The sequence below is a fragment of the Zootermopsis nevadensis genome, unplaced genomic scaffold (assembly GCF_977971745.1).
Source record: "Zootermopsis nevadensis isolate Lab colony 2312 unplaced genomic scaffold, Znev_1.0 Znev_ptg000017l, whole genome shotgun sequence".
In the NCBI taxonomy this organism is placed as follows: domain Eukaryota; kingdom Metazoa; phylum Arthropoda; class Insecta; order Blattodea; family Termopsidae; genus Zootermopsis; species Zootermopsis nevadensis.
Window position 1 is genome coordinate 2,821,681 of NW_028259149.1, and position 14,535 is coordinate 2,836,215.

Genomic DNA, 14,535 nt, shown 5'->3' on the forward strand with positions numbered 1-14,535 from the left:
ACATACAGGAAAAAATATTCACAATCTTTGAGTGAGATAACCTAGCATAGTATGAAAACGTTCAACAGTAAAAGGTAGTTAGAAGTGTGGTCTATATATACGGCAACAAGAGGGTTTTACCGTAGTACATATATGTGCGTGTGTAAGAACAAAACTGGCCCTTAAAATGTTCAAGAAAAGTGACGACCTGTTTCTCCAAAAGAACAATTAAATACATTAAGGTATGAACATAAATTTGAAGGAAAACAGTAGCAAATAATGAGAAGCACAAACGCAGTTTAAAAGAAACTTTGCCCACCTAAGAAATTTAATGAAAAGGACAAGCATATTTAATACTAATAACCACACATATAATATAATATAAACAGTTTTAAATAATAATACAAGTAATAAAAAGGGTCAATCTGCAAACAGAAAAGGTTTATTTTAAAACAGGGAGATCGCCCTGATGATGGTTGTAGTAAGTTCCTTCGAAACGTCGGTCTATTTCTGATTGACTACACGACATCCTAAAAGACAGCAACTTTCACGAGTATCACCGTTCTGTAAAATCAGTATTTCTGGGGCGTAGAAGTAATTGTAGTTTCCGTGGGACGTGATGTAGCACGGGGCTACAAATGCAGTTGAGCGATTTGTGTTGTCAGCGCCGATCCCCCCCCCCGGGGGCCAACATTTCGGCGAAGAGAGGTCGCGATGCGAGACCGTGTGCAGGAGGTCTCGTTTCTCAGGCCGAGGACACCGCAAAATGCCAGACACGGCACGCGACTGTGTTCCTTGTCAAAACGTCCAAACAACAACACATTGAGTGGTAATTTATTATCAATGGCGCTGCTCCGAGGTGCAAGCGGACATTAAATGTCGTTACCGGTTTATCTCATCAAATATTCATACTACAAGCGTTCCCAGACCGGTCGCCACGCGGGCACAGGAGTAATTAAGCTATTTCTAATATTATAATTCGTCTAATTCTGAGAGACATTCAGACAATGCATTTAAAGGGCCTGGGAGACTTCAATGCCGGTGCTGATAATACAGCACTCTACTATTCCTGAACTATCTCATGAACTGAAGATGCTGTTCTGGGTTCTGACGCCGTGTAGAGTCGTCCGTAGATGACAACAGTTTCGGATAAACATACCGTCTCCATCTTCAGGGCTGAAGTGACGAAGATACCCCTCTGAAATCTATTTGGGGGCTTCCTATTGGCTCGGAACCCCCTCCTCCTCCCTTCACTCACTGTCTTGGCCCAATCCCTCAACGCTCCCTTAATACAATACCATATACACTTCCCAGCCACGAAAAATTCAGCCCTGAAGATGGACACAGTGTGTCTCTCCAAAACGTTTTCAACTACCTGCGTGTCAACAGGGAGCCAAAACACAAAACATCTTCATCGTCAGAGCCGTAAAAACGTCAAACATTCAAAAGAACGAATTTTTCTCTATAATCTCCACAGAAGTGAGCGTCGTTTCCCCCCTCCCACTGTTTCCTATCCTCACAAGTTCTGTGTTCGATGCCTTCCAGACGTAGTACTTCATATATTTCCAGCGCTGAAACATCTAGCCACTTGGAGCAATCCACGTCGTCACTATTTCTTTAATATTATCCTTCCATCTGCGCCTAGGTCTAACAAGTTGTCACTCAACTTAAACTGTGTCAAAGTCGGGACTGTCGTTGTGCACGCCCATAATCGAACCCAGGATCTCCAGAAAATAAGCCGAATTTACAACCACCTGACAGACGTCGGGCGTCACTTGCTGCACCGACGGTTCAAGACGAACAGTGTATACCGACTCATAAAGCTGACGCGTGTAATTTTTAGTTAAGTATGACTGATCCCAATACTCATAGTCGTGAAGAACTAGTTAACCTTCGCATCTTTCATCCTTTGCTGCTGTTTGCAGTCAGTCCCGGTGTGGGAACAAGCCTGCAGTTCATGCATGTAACACGTTCTGTCTCACTCTGTCTGTCCGTCTATCTTCATCAGCTCGAGATGAACCCGGACTTCTTGGGACCCTCCTCCCACCGCCGAACTTCAACTTCCTCGTCCACCCACATCACATGTTCGCGTCACTCCCATTGTTAATAGTTGAGAACTTTTCCTCATATGCATAAGTGGTTCATTTCTGTGTTCCTCGAAAGACTCTTCAACTTATCCTGACACCCTCAGAGTTTTAACCTCAAAAAAAATTCTCTTTTTCCCATTCATCGGGCTTCCTCGTGTATCGGAGCTTCAAAGTCAGAACAGAGCTTTCTTTCCAGTACATTCCAGCAAACCCGACAGTGTGCTATTCTCATGAACACACCGCCTCAACCGTCAGATTGTATCTGTACCAATTAAGGCGCCAGAACTTTTTTCAAAACTCACTGAATCATCCTGTGTTTGTCTTTGCAGTGAAATAAAATAAAAAAGATATTCCAATAAAAATTATGCTTCTGGGTTCGAAGCGGATGTCATCCTAATGCGGACACCATACATTATTACAGAACAGATAGATTCTGATAGCCAGTCGCTTCTCAGCACAGGCCATATCATCAGGATGAGTCATTACTTGCGTCACTGACCACACACCATCATCCATTTCAAAGACAGCATCGTTTTCAAGCGGTCACTATTTCACAGTAATGGCAACACCCACACAACGCCCTTGAAATTAATTTTTTAACCTCACACACCGCACTCTTATTACACTTAATCATCGAAGCATGTAACAGTTCTTTCGCAGTGTAACTCCGAAGTCTCGGAATTCTTCACTCGGTCTCTCCTTTCTCACAGCATTTAAGCGACCGAGTATATCCGTCTCTGTCTCTCAATAGATGAATAATCGCATAACAAATCAGACCATCTGACAAGTGTTAAGGGTGGCGTGGCAGCCTAAGCGGAAGACGTTCTATCAGCACGAAAGACAGTAAGTAGCCTTCGGAACGCAATTACATCCGGCTCTGCACTTTGAATAGTAGCTCTGACCTGTATCAAGATAAAACCCAAGTATGAAGATGGGATGTCGTGTTGTCTGGTGGAAACTGACGGTCATGGCCTACTTCAAGGATCTGTATCGGCATTCGCCGACATTGTTCCTCGGGTTGTTTATTGTCGCTACAAGTCGTTTCGGAAGCAGACAGAAGTGGCCTACTTTAAAGTACCTTTCGTGAATTTGCTTTTGGAAAACAAAATATGGTTGCAATTGCTGGTAAAGGAGGCCGAGAGATTCGAATAGAATAACTCCCGGATACAAACCTAGCGCTTCGTCGTTCCAAGCACCTTCTTCAGGCACAGGCCTATTTTCTTATACGACTGTCCTGCACAAGTGGGCAGTTCCATTAATGGCATACCTTTGCTACTGGAAACCTGTTTTATGACCATTCTGCTTCCTGTCATGACTCACGATGTGCATCATCACAGATATTAGAAAAACTTCGAAACAAATTTTTTTCAGTACGGTTTCTTGCTATGGAAACACGAAGAGGTGTTCCATTCTTTCTCCATGATTTGTACTGCTTGCGGAAGACCTGTTGTGCCGTGTGACCTGTGAGGGTTGGGGGGGGGGGGGGGAGACGCTTTACAGCATCTACAACCCGCGAAGCAACAAGAACGGGAATCCAGAGTACAAAAATACATTTTACAACCACGCGACCTTTCACGGAATCGTGTTGAATCCACGGAATGAGCAAACATGCTACTCTTTCAGACCTAGAACCAGTAATCGTGCCCTAAATTTTAGGGTCTCTAACCTTGAATGCGTTCAAATCATAGTCCCTTAGACCACTGTTCCAATAAACGTGTGTCTGTTCGATAAATGTGTGTTAACTGAGAACAATTGCAAGGAGTGGACTGCAGACAGGCAGGCACAAAGTAAGTACCTTGCTTTCTTGTTACACGAGTTACACAAAGCCCGGTATCATAATTGACCTGTATTAGGCGTATCGAGTAAAGCTACACATGCACAGGATGACACAAAATCTGTTCCTCATGAAGGTACAATAACCCAAGGGCAAAACAGTGCCGACAAGGATCCTGGGACCTAAAACATCTTTAGAAGCTCCATTCTCTCCACCCCACACTTACTATTAGTAGACGTTATTACTTCCAGCAGATTAATTAAGATGGGCTGGACATACAGATTCGTGAAAAAAGGCTAAAATGAATGCGATACTTTGTTCAGAAAACATCTCCAGACCAGTTCAAGACGGACACGTGGTTGGATGTACACTCGTATTTCCACAGTAAAGATGCGAATTGTGGTCTCGGCGGTGCATAGATACGTGGGTAATGTCACAGGAACGTTTCAGTTTTAACCTTGAAGATGGAGGCGATTAATTCATCCTAAAATTTAACGACTTCCAAAAAATTACAAGGCGCCACACGGGATCAAGCTTCAGACTTGCATAAAACGAAAGTTTTGTAGATTTTGTGCCAGTTGTTAGCCTCGTTGTTATAATCTGGAAAGACCGGAAGTTAATTTGGGGTTTTCTAGATCCTCTGATGCTCTCTTTCGTCACAGATTACTGGTTAGCTGCTAAAATTAATTGTGAAGCAGATTTAATCTGGTGGTGGTCCGGGGGAAGACAACGTGGTAATGGATAACACGTGGCTTAACCTCCAGGCGTGACAGACCTTGAGTCAAAAATACATCTACTAGTTCCGAAAAGGAACTGAAGATGCCCTTCAAAACAAAATGTTTGTTGGTATCCCGGTTTAAGGTATACATTATTAGGTTTAGGTTAGGTTAGATCACGTACTGACTCGTAGTCACAAGAGCGTTCTGTGAAGAGGCCTTGTCGAATTAACATAGTCGATCACTAGCGGCTTTAAAAAAGTCCATGGAGACGAAGCAAGAATAAACCAGTCCACACCCTGATACTGCTTTAAAATTTATTTTAATATTTCACTGACTAGTTCTCCCAAGCGGCGTGTTTGATTCAGGTTCACCAACTAAAATTTCTATGCATTTATCCTTTCATCCTGCTTGATTTCATAACGCTAGTGTACAAATTATGACGCTTCTCACTGTGTAATTTTATCCATTCGCCTTCCGCTTACAGTGGTCTAAAATATTATCTACAACAGTGGTATTAACCTGGGGTACGCGTACCCCCGGGAGTACGCGAAGACATCTTAGGGGGTACGTGAAATTTAAAAAAAAAAAATATGATAAACACTGAATAATCAGTAATGTAATTTATTTAATTTATTTTAGATGTAGATTATATACAATGTATTACTTGAATTATACACCAACAACTTTCGGGGTACGAAGTTGAAGAGAAATTATATCTGGGGGTACGCGAACAAAAAAGGTTGAATACCACTGGTCTACAGCACCCCGGTATATAGGCCGTTTTGGACTTCACGGTTAAAAATAAACTATTTATATAAATCTTAACAAAAGCAGTCACAATTACACTTTATAACGTGCAGTACACGCCTTTCCAAAGTAGATCAGCAATCTGAAACGAACATAAACTCTGCAATGTTCCCAGGGGATCCTTCATGTGAGATATCTTTATAATAGTCCGTGGTCGTGTATCACAGGTAGGAGTAAAGGGGACGTATGTTTAAACATTCTGTTCTTGAGAATGTTAAGAAAACAGCGAATTTATAAATCAGCGATGGTTACGTGCAGTTTATGGTGTTAGTTGGAAGTCATTCTGGTGAGGGTAAATTCCTTAACTAACTTTAAAGCAACACTATCAAGATCCGAACATAAAGATCTTACAGGTTCATTTAGAACAGCCACTTTGTGGTTAAGTTGAATGCATAAATCCACTGTAGAGTGCAAGCAGGAATGCCGACGTTGCAAACTACATGCACTTGCTAGGTAGGAGCCGCCCAGAACACGGAAACCCGGGAAGAAATTAATCATACGCGAAAAATTATTACAATAAGCTCAAAAGCAGACTTCTACAAATATTATTAACCATTTCCGTGACACTAACGAGATATCGCGTTTCGTACGAAGACGGCGACCTTGTTTCTTCGGGAAGTCTTAATTTAATTTAATTAAATTAAATTAGCCTGGTCACCGCAGCGTTACTCAGTAACTTCTCCCATTACCATGACTTATGTCCTTATCATTATTTACAAAGACACATCTTCTTCAGGACGTTCGGAGTCATTTCCAGTGTCTACAATCAGCGAGGTGGGGGGGAGGGGGATTGTGCCCATAAAGGATCCGGTACAGCACTTATAGCCCGTGCAGGGGGGCCCCGTCACTGCGCACCATGTCATCCCGTGATGACAGCCTGTCTTCGACACACACAGCTAGTCTCAAAACACCGCTTCCTTATTATTCCATGCCCGTACCCAGCCTCAGCCTCCGGGTACGAGAGTAAGGGCTGGAATTCTGTCCCGTGGTGTGTCAGGTCTTCAGCAAGTGAAGGCTGTCTTCCATTTGTGCGATAATATTTGACGGGAATGTACAGACATCTTGTGGGTCAAACAGACGTCTTCACTACCCGAGAGTCCAAATGTAAATTGCATGTCGCAGTTCAGATGAACAGGAACGATACGTCAAGGTATTATAAAACTGTAACATCACAATTATCTTTCACAATTTAATTATAATTTTAGTACGCAATTCTTCCGACAGAGTTCTCATAAGTAATAGGCTAATAATCTATAACTAAGGAACGATGTGAGATCATGTCGCCAAACTTCTTCGACTCGCTATAATTTTTCTATAATATTTACAATTTTTAATGTTCACTGATTCATGTTAGAAATCACATGAAAGAGAAATAAAATACATTTAATTCGTAGAGACTAATTATCTTTATTCTGTCATTATATCGACATATTTTGTATACTTCGATGTTTGTGTTTATTTCGTCCAGTGTCAAAATTATACAAAAAATACATCGAAATTACTATTACTGAAAGAACACGTACATCACTTCAGAGGAGATACAGTATCCTGAACAGGCAGTCTATTTATATTTTAAACAATTAATAGTGGAAATCACGGGATTTCATTCAGAAACCCTCTTGAATTACACACATTTACAAAAAGCTGTCTAGCTAGACGACCGCGGTTTGATTCCCCAGCAGAGAACGATGTTTCTGTTCGCCACTACTTCCGAACCGGGTCTGTAACCCGCCCAGCCTCCTATCCAATGGAAAAACCAGATTTCTACTTTTCTGGGGTAATCCTGACGGGGCGCACGGCCTACCCCTGACTCACGTTCACCTGTAGCGACAGCGAAGACCGTGTGGAGTTTCGGGTAAAGTAGGAGTGCCGTGTAGACAGGCAGGCAAGCAAACCATAAGTTTGTTCTGACTGAGATGGGAACTGTGGGCCGACTCTCAGGGCAGGCCATTTGTTTATCCGAGGTCACGGTGTCAGCTCAGTCCGGGAGATGGCGGCATTAGTCAGCCAACTTCTTGTTTTTCTGTTACCAGTCGCTTCTTTCCAAACCGCAAGTAAACATCCGGGTTTGGAACTAGAACCTCGTGTAACAAGAGCCTATTAACGACTGGTCACACTTCTAAATTAAACACTGACTCTGTACGCCCTTGATCTATCGGCACCTTCACACGATATTAAGCTTCTGCCATAACATTACGAGGTTTGAATTTAAATTAAACTGGACGTGGACCTTCGTCCTCTTGTCGGTTTCAATAAAAATAACTAACAGAAATGAGGAAAACAATTAAATATGACTAAGAACAAATATTAAAGTAACTCCACACGTGTTCGTCATTATAACTCTTAAAAATGAAGAAGTCCCGAGGAAGTGTGATAAAGGTATTCGTATGCCGCGTTGGAGTGCCCTTCCCAGGCGAGGAAGCCACTATTTGCAGGCAGCACAGGGGCTAGGAAAGTGGGGGGGGGGGGGCGAAGACCCTGTGACTCCCGTTCTTTCTACAGAGTATGAACGTCATCGTGCTACGCTGCCCCCTCCGATAGTTAGCACAGTTACAGATAAGGCATTTAAGATTTTAAAAAATCCGAGATATGTTGACAGGCTAAACAACTAATAGCTTCTCAATAGGACGCTGCGTCAGTGTGTTATCAACTGGCGGCTCGCGGGCCACGTTCGGCCCGAGACCGATCGTAACCACGTCCGGAAAATTATCTATTAATGTGTTACTGGTTTCTACGAGCTCATTTACATGCCTTGATTCAAAGTATTTGAAAAAAATCGTGACTTATTTCGTCTGCTCATTTAATGTGCGCGAGAAATATGTGCCAAAGACTTCAAGTCGCAGACGTAAAAAGCAGGTTCACCGGGTGAAAACTGTATCACTCATCGCTTTTGCAGGAGTTTTGAAACACCGTGCGAGTCGATAGTAATTTGCGCACATTTCAGTGAAACTTGTATTTATTAACATACGAGGTGCGATCGAAAGGTTTCCAGACTGCGCGTATAAAAACCCGTACACTTATCTCAGGTAATAAATTCATCCATCACCCTCGAAGTAGTTCCCCTGGGAGTGAACACAACGATCCCAGCGCCGCTGCCAAACCTGGAAGCATCCCTGGAAATCTTTCTTTGTCAGCCTGTCAAGCACCATCTGCGATTCTGCCTGAATCTCTTCTATCGTCTCAAATCTCATTCCCTTTAGCTGAATTTTCATCTTTGGGAAGAGGAAGAAGTCACACGGAGCTTAGAAAGGAAGTTGGGGTCGGTTCTTGCAAGATCTTTCAGCTCCTGACAAACGAGAAGTCAAGTCGATTCTGCTTCTGGTCCTCAGACAGGATGCGTCGCATGTGGAGTTCTTCCTTTAGAATCAGCTGACAGGTCCCATAGCCTATCCCAACAATGTCGCACAAGTCGTTGATGGTACGACGTCGATCTTCGTGAATGGCCTGCCGAATCTTCGTAACATTTTCGGGCGTTGTGCTCGAAGATCGTCGTCTAGAACGCTCGTCATCATCGACAGAGGTTCGGCCATTTTTAAAACGTGAATGCCACACAAAAGTTTGTGCACGACCCATTGCGGACTCCCCAAATGCTTGCTTTAGCATTTCATAGGTTTCCGTAGCCGTTTTGGCGAGTCTTTGGCAAAATTTGATGCACACGCCATTCCGAAATCGCAGGAGGGTCGGTGTAATGCACTACCAAAACGCCCGTAACTAAGAAACAAATGCTAATTCGATGATGCCGGCTGGCACACTGATTTACTATGAATGTAGGCCGCACCCCCTACCGGCAGAAGCTCGTACTACATCCGGTTCGCCCTCTATTGACACAGTCTAGAAACTTTCCGATCGCACCTCGTACTAAGAAAGTTTGTCTTTTATGAATAAGGAATGTTACAGGTTGCTAAAAGTGGTCAATTGTTTTCAAAAATAAAGCCACGAGAGGTTTCTTGGCCCTTGGGTTAAATGGGAAAACTATTTTTGGAATGAGGGGAAAAGAGGTTGGACCATCCTACTGAAAGAGGTCATCTAAATTTTACTCGCAGAAAAACAAACACTTCAAAAAATCTTGAGGTCAGAAATAGCAAAAAATGTGATTTATTCTACGGCAAGAAAATCCTGTTGACTGCTAGATGAAGCGTCAACTGTTGTCATAATTAACAAACACAGTGTTACGAAAGTAAGCAGAAAGATTGCTTTGGAATCGAACTTTTTTTCACTCTGCGTTGACGGGGCCATTTGCTCACTCGTAAGTTATGAATGATGGAACTTATAAATTACCGTTGACAGGATGTAACGGCTAAGAAGCTGCTGATGTCTTATTGTTTCATCCTAGTTGAACTTTTGACCATGCGTGGCACAAGCTAACTGGTGTGCGTCATGACGTCACATCTTGTTAAATCAGCTCGTAGCAAATGTCTGGATCGCACGAAGTCACTGTTTACTTATCGATAAATTTTCACGCAGAGAAACTTTCCATGCGGGCACTGAACAGGGAAATCAATGCAGACCTAAATACGAAGAAAAGGTGAAGTACATTTCCAGATATTCTTCCTTTGTATTTTTGTAGGTGGTTAGCAACGCTTCAGATAAATGCACTGCCTTATTCTTCAGGGTATAAGATGGTAAAAGCATGTTTCTCCAAAACGATGATAACCATCTACAGGGTTAGGGAGTGTCACAGCTCAGAAGACCACGAACTAAATTGTCACTCATGTAAAAATCTGAAATATCACACGTTATAATTCGATGTTCGATGATAACATTAAGGGACCAAATGATAATACAACGATCTACATAATTCACGATTTCTCTGACAATGTGGGAATGTTAACAAAAATGGGAAATTACAGCAACAAGTTAAAATAGATCTGAAAAGAAATATTTCTGAGGATAAGAACTTAATTCAAATGTAGGATTTGAGGTTTTCACGGTGGTGAGTCTGGGGTTTTTACGCCGTGTAGTCTGGTAGAAATTTACCGACGTTTCGGATGTCCTTGCTGCCTCCATCATCAGGGCGATGAGATGCATCTTTTGAATTCAAATGGCTCAGAAGGAGGACACATTTGACGAATCTTTGAGTTCGATATAAGGAGAGGAATTTCATGGACAGCTGAGCGACTACAAAATTCAGAATAAAGATACCGTATCAGTCAGCTAGTTCTCAAATTACGGATTCAGAACTTCTGGTATTTTTCTTCCTGTGTGCATTTACACACGTACTGCCTTCAGGATTCTTACTGAAGATACAACATATCTTCACAGCCATGAGAACCTCAGATCGCATACAAGAGACACTGATGCACAATGCAATTATCATAATGACAGCGACTTCAAACAAACAACTAGCCTGACCCAGGACCATTAAGGAAATGGAAAGTTGCTTCTGTGCATGTAGTATGTTGCATTACACGTACCTCGTTTGTTTTATCTGAACAATAAAATCATATGCCACGGTAGTTTCCTTGGAAACATGAGACGTGCGATTAAGTGACCTGGGATTAAAATTACCTTGAGGAAGAAAACTGCTTTCAATAAATTCGAATAAGGAAAAAACCCATAGTTCTCACGTTGATCAGATAAGAGAGTAAACCTCTTGATATTTCAGAAATCCATTAATCCTTCCTTAAACTAACTTTTCTTCGATTCATCTTGTAATTTGTTTATATAATCACGAAGACGTAAGCTTATACTAAGCTTCATCAATGTCTGTTAAATGGTTCAAAAGTATTTCTGTATGATGCCCAATACTAAACAAAGAACAAATTCATTTTAAAAGACCTGCATTTGTAAAGTAATGATATAATAACAGATTTTTTGTTGCATTTATGTTTACTGTACCCAGCAGAAACGTAACGTAAATTTTATTAAATAAATCTAACTTAATATATTAAACAAAACTGTTCCCACATTTAGATTCACTGGTGGAATTGAAACTTATTGGCCTACTCAATTAAGATGATTTTTTTTAATGTTTCGTGCGCAACTATAAATGGTTTCCACTTCAATGTGGAAATTTTATGTTGGGTTGTGATACCACGTACTCTCGTAAGGGAAGATGGAGACAGTATGTTTTTTTATTGAAATGTTGGTATCTACATACTAGTTCACACGACGTCAAAACCCAGAACAACACTGACAACGTAGCTTGTGAACAAACGGTTTTCGTCTAGATGTTTATGAAGTTCCGAATAAAACAGAATTAATTAAAATATACCAAAATGGAAAGGGACAATCGTGGCCTATTTCAGTTCAGTCCAATATTTCTTCAATATCGTATACAGTCTAAGAAAAACAATGAAGAGCCACAGTCAAGACAGCATGGATTCGAACCCAGTACATAGTAATTACATATCTGGAGCGTCAATGCTATTGCACTTTGCTGATATTGCATTGTGAGCACAAACTTAAACTAATTTTAAGTACTGTATTGTGTTTTGTGTTTAAAATAACAAAAAGAAGAATAACAGTCTACAAAACATCATCACAAAAGAATTACGTATGTGAAAACAAATTCTGAATTACACTTTCTTAGAATTCAATTTTGTATCCAGTAAGGTTCACTCATAACAATGTTATGAACGTGTTCTTTTGTAATAACTCTGTATTTCTGTTTCAACCTTATCACGTCATTATCACCAAAACTGTCTAGCAAGCACGTATTAACTGGCACGTTAAATCAAGATGGCTGCTTTGATACAGGTTAGTTTAGTGGGGCAGGGATAAATAGCTACACAGCATTGCATGTTTGCTCATATTTTACAGGTGGTAAACACACTGAAGGAAGAAAAATAACACATTTCTGTACTCACCAACTGTTCTGGTAACCATGGTGCAGGAAGAACTGAAGGAAATGTATATGACGTTTGTAAATATCACGCAAAATATCTACATTAAGTCTAATTCCACTGTAAACAGTTATAGATTCAATAAAGTACCCGTTTTCCGATGATACATCAGCAATTCACACACTCACTTAATCGTTTTCATTCACCACGTATTTCGTTTAACAGAACTAGTCACTTTTCTTATTCGGTATAGCTGAACAAACATCACATTTCTAGTTATCAATGTTAGGCTACAGCCCTCTAATAAAGCCACAGAATCCTTCTAAAGAACACGACGAACCACAAAACAGCAATTATGATCTTACAAAATCTTCGAACAACCAAATATTTAAATAAACATTCTCGTCTTCTCGTATCACAAAATTTCGTAAACGCCATCTTGCTTCGACCAACACAGAGAATATTTGGTTCAGCGATGCTATGGTACGATTCACTCTGGGTGTATCTGTGACGCTTGGCACGGAATGAACATACAGAAACAGGGGCGTGTTCCATTTAGACTCCGTATTTATGTAGGGGAGGTGTATTACGAGCTCCTATGGACAAAAATGGATACTTTATGCAAGAATGAGATACATACAGGCTTCTTAACTTTGAAATGAGTAGAACGAGTTCAGACTTATTGCGAATTGGCAGAAATCGTTGACGATTGGTTGTTTGGTTATTTAACGATATTTCTTCAACGGTTTACGTAATAAGCTTACATCCCCATGTCTTGTTCACTGAACTATGTGGCTTGATACAAAATTCGTAAAATGAGACATGATACAGGCTCAATTACAAGAGACTTCTGTGATCGTATTTCATATTCCATGGTGCACTCATATGCAACAACAAATGTTACTCGGTTAAAACCACGATAAATAGAATTTTTAAAGACTACACGGCTAACATAAACACTATGTTTCTGGTAGATGGGTGGACAATATTGAAACGGATCTCATCAAAGCGTGTTGCGAAGGAATTTAATTGGAATTAACTATCTCAGGATGGGGTTTAGTGTCAGACATTTGTAAGCACGATGTTAAATATTCAGTTACAGCAAAAGTAGGATATATATATATACACAAGAGAAAATTTATTAATTACCGAAGGAAGACTCTGTATCACATGGTTGATTGGGTAATGTAACTAGTCTATTTATGTTACACTAACAAAGTTATTAAGAGGCATTAATTTGAATGTACCATACATAAGAAAATAATCCCTTTCTTTGGCTTTAGTTTGCTGAAGCATGCATAATAATAACGGTAATTTATAACACGGTGATATGTCACATACCCCACTTATAAATTTCACGGTCAGAAATGAGCGAATGCACTTCACACAGGAATAATCGCAGGTCTTCAGTCATCAGCCCACTCAATTGTTTATGTGTGAGAAAACTCAACCTCATGAGATTAGATAAATTTAAATGAACTAATCCGTTTGAATGTGACCGCAAGATTTATTTAACGTGACGTCAATCTACGTGTCCACTGACGTAGAACTATCATCATGCACATAGAATACAGCATGTTAAAAAAAAAACAGAAAAAGATCTGACCAAGATAATCAGACAAAGATTGTGGTCTCGGAGAATAATCGCAAGCTAATTACATCATTTCTTTAACGCTATTCTACAGACGAGAGCTCGTGCAAGACTGGCTTATAAGCCTTGCCATAAAATGTGGTTATTAACATTTTCGTGTGGAAAACAACAAACTGAATGTATGTATTTTTCGTCAGTGAAACTACTTAACAGATTTGTACGAAATTTGTTAATAAGTGATGTTGAAAAAATTAAGGGAATTTTATTATGATTTGAACCGGTAAAAAAATAACATGTACTTTACACGAAGTACAAATCGAACTGAAAATTTTATTTAAAGATAGTTTTTCGTATAAGAATATTTGTGAATTACTGGATGTACTGTACTTGGTACTCTTTGTGACAAAGGAATTACATGTTACTTTCCTTTCTTTAATGAAATGCATGTAGAAAGAAATTGCTGAATTAATTTTACCCCCCGTTGCAACCTCTTATTTACGTAAAAATACATTTCAATAAACACGGTATGCAAGATCCTGTAATAATCTCGTCTCATGATAATTTTAACAGCTGTTTAAAACTTAATCTCTTACCCTGGGGTAAGCAAATAGACTGAGGACCTCAATGTAAAGATTACGCTCTTTCACGATGGTCCCTGTGGCACCACAGTAGAAGACCCGTGGTCATTACGCCGTTTGGACTTACGTGTGTGTGGTTCTTCTGTTGCGCCTGAGTGGCGAGCCCTCGGCCCCTGCCACCTTCATCTCCAGTTGTTCCAGTGTTTCTGCAGCAA

The 14,535-nt window shown here is 40.5% G+C and overlaps 1 long non-coding RNA gene across 1 annotated transcript in view; it reads right to left on the bottom strand.

Annotated features, from left to right (window-relative positions):
* The window catches only part of LOC147873623 (uncharacterized), a 180,779-nt gene extending 166,825 nt beyond the window's left edge, over positions 1 to 13,954 (bottom strand). Inside the window, exon 1 of the long non-coding RNA XR_015535449.1 lies at positions 12,176 to 13,954. This is a non-coding gene — a long non-coding RNA (uncharacterized LOC147873623). The remainder of the gene's footprint in view (positions 1 to 12,175) is intronic.
* Between the last annotated feature and the right edge of the window lie 581 nt (positions 13,955 to 14,535).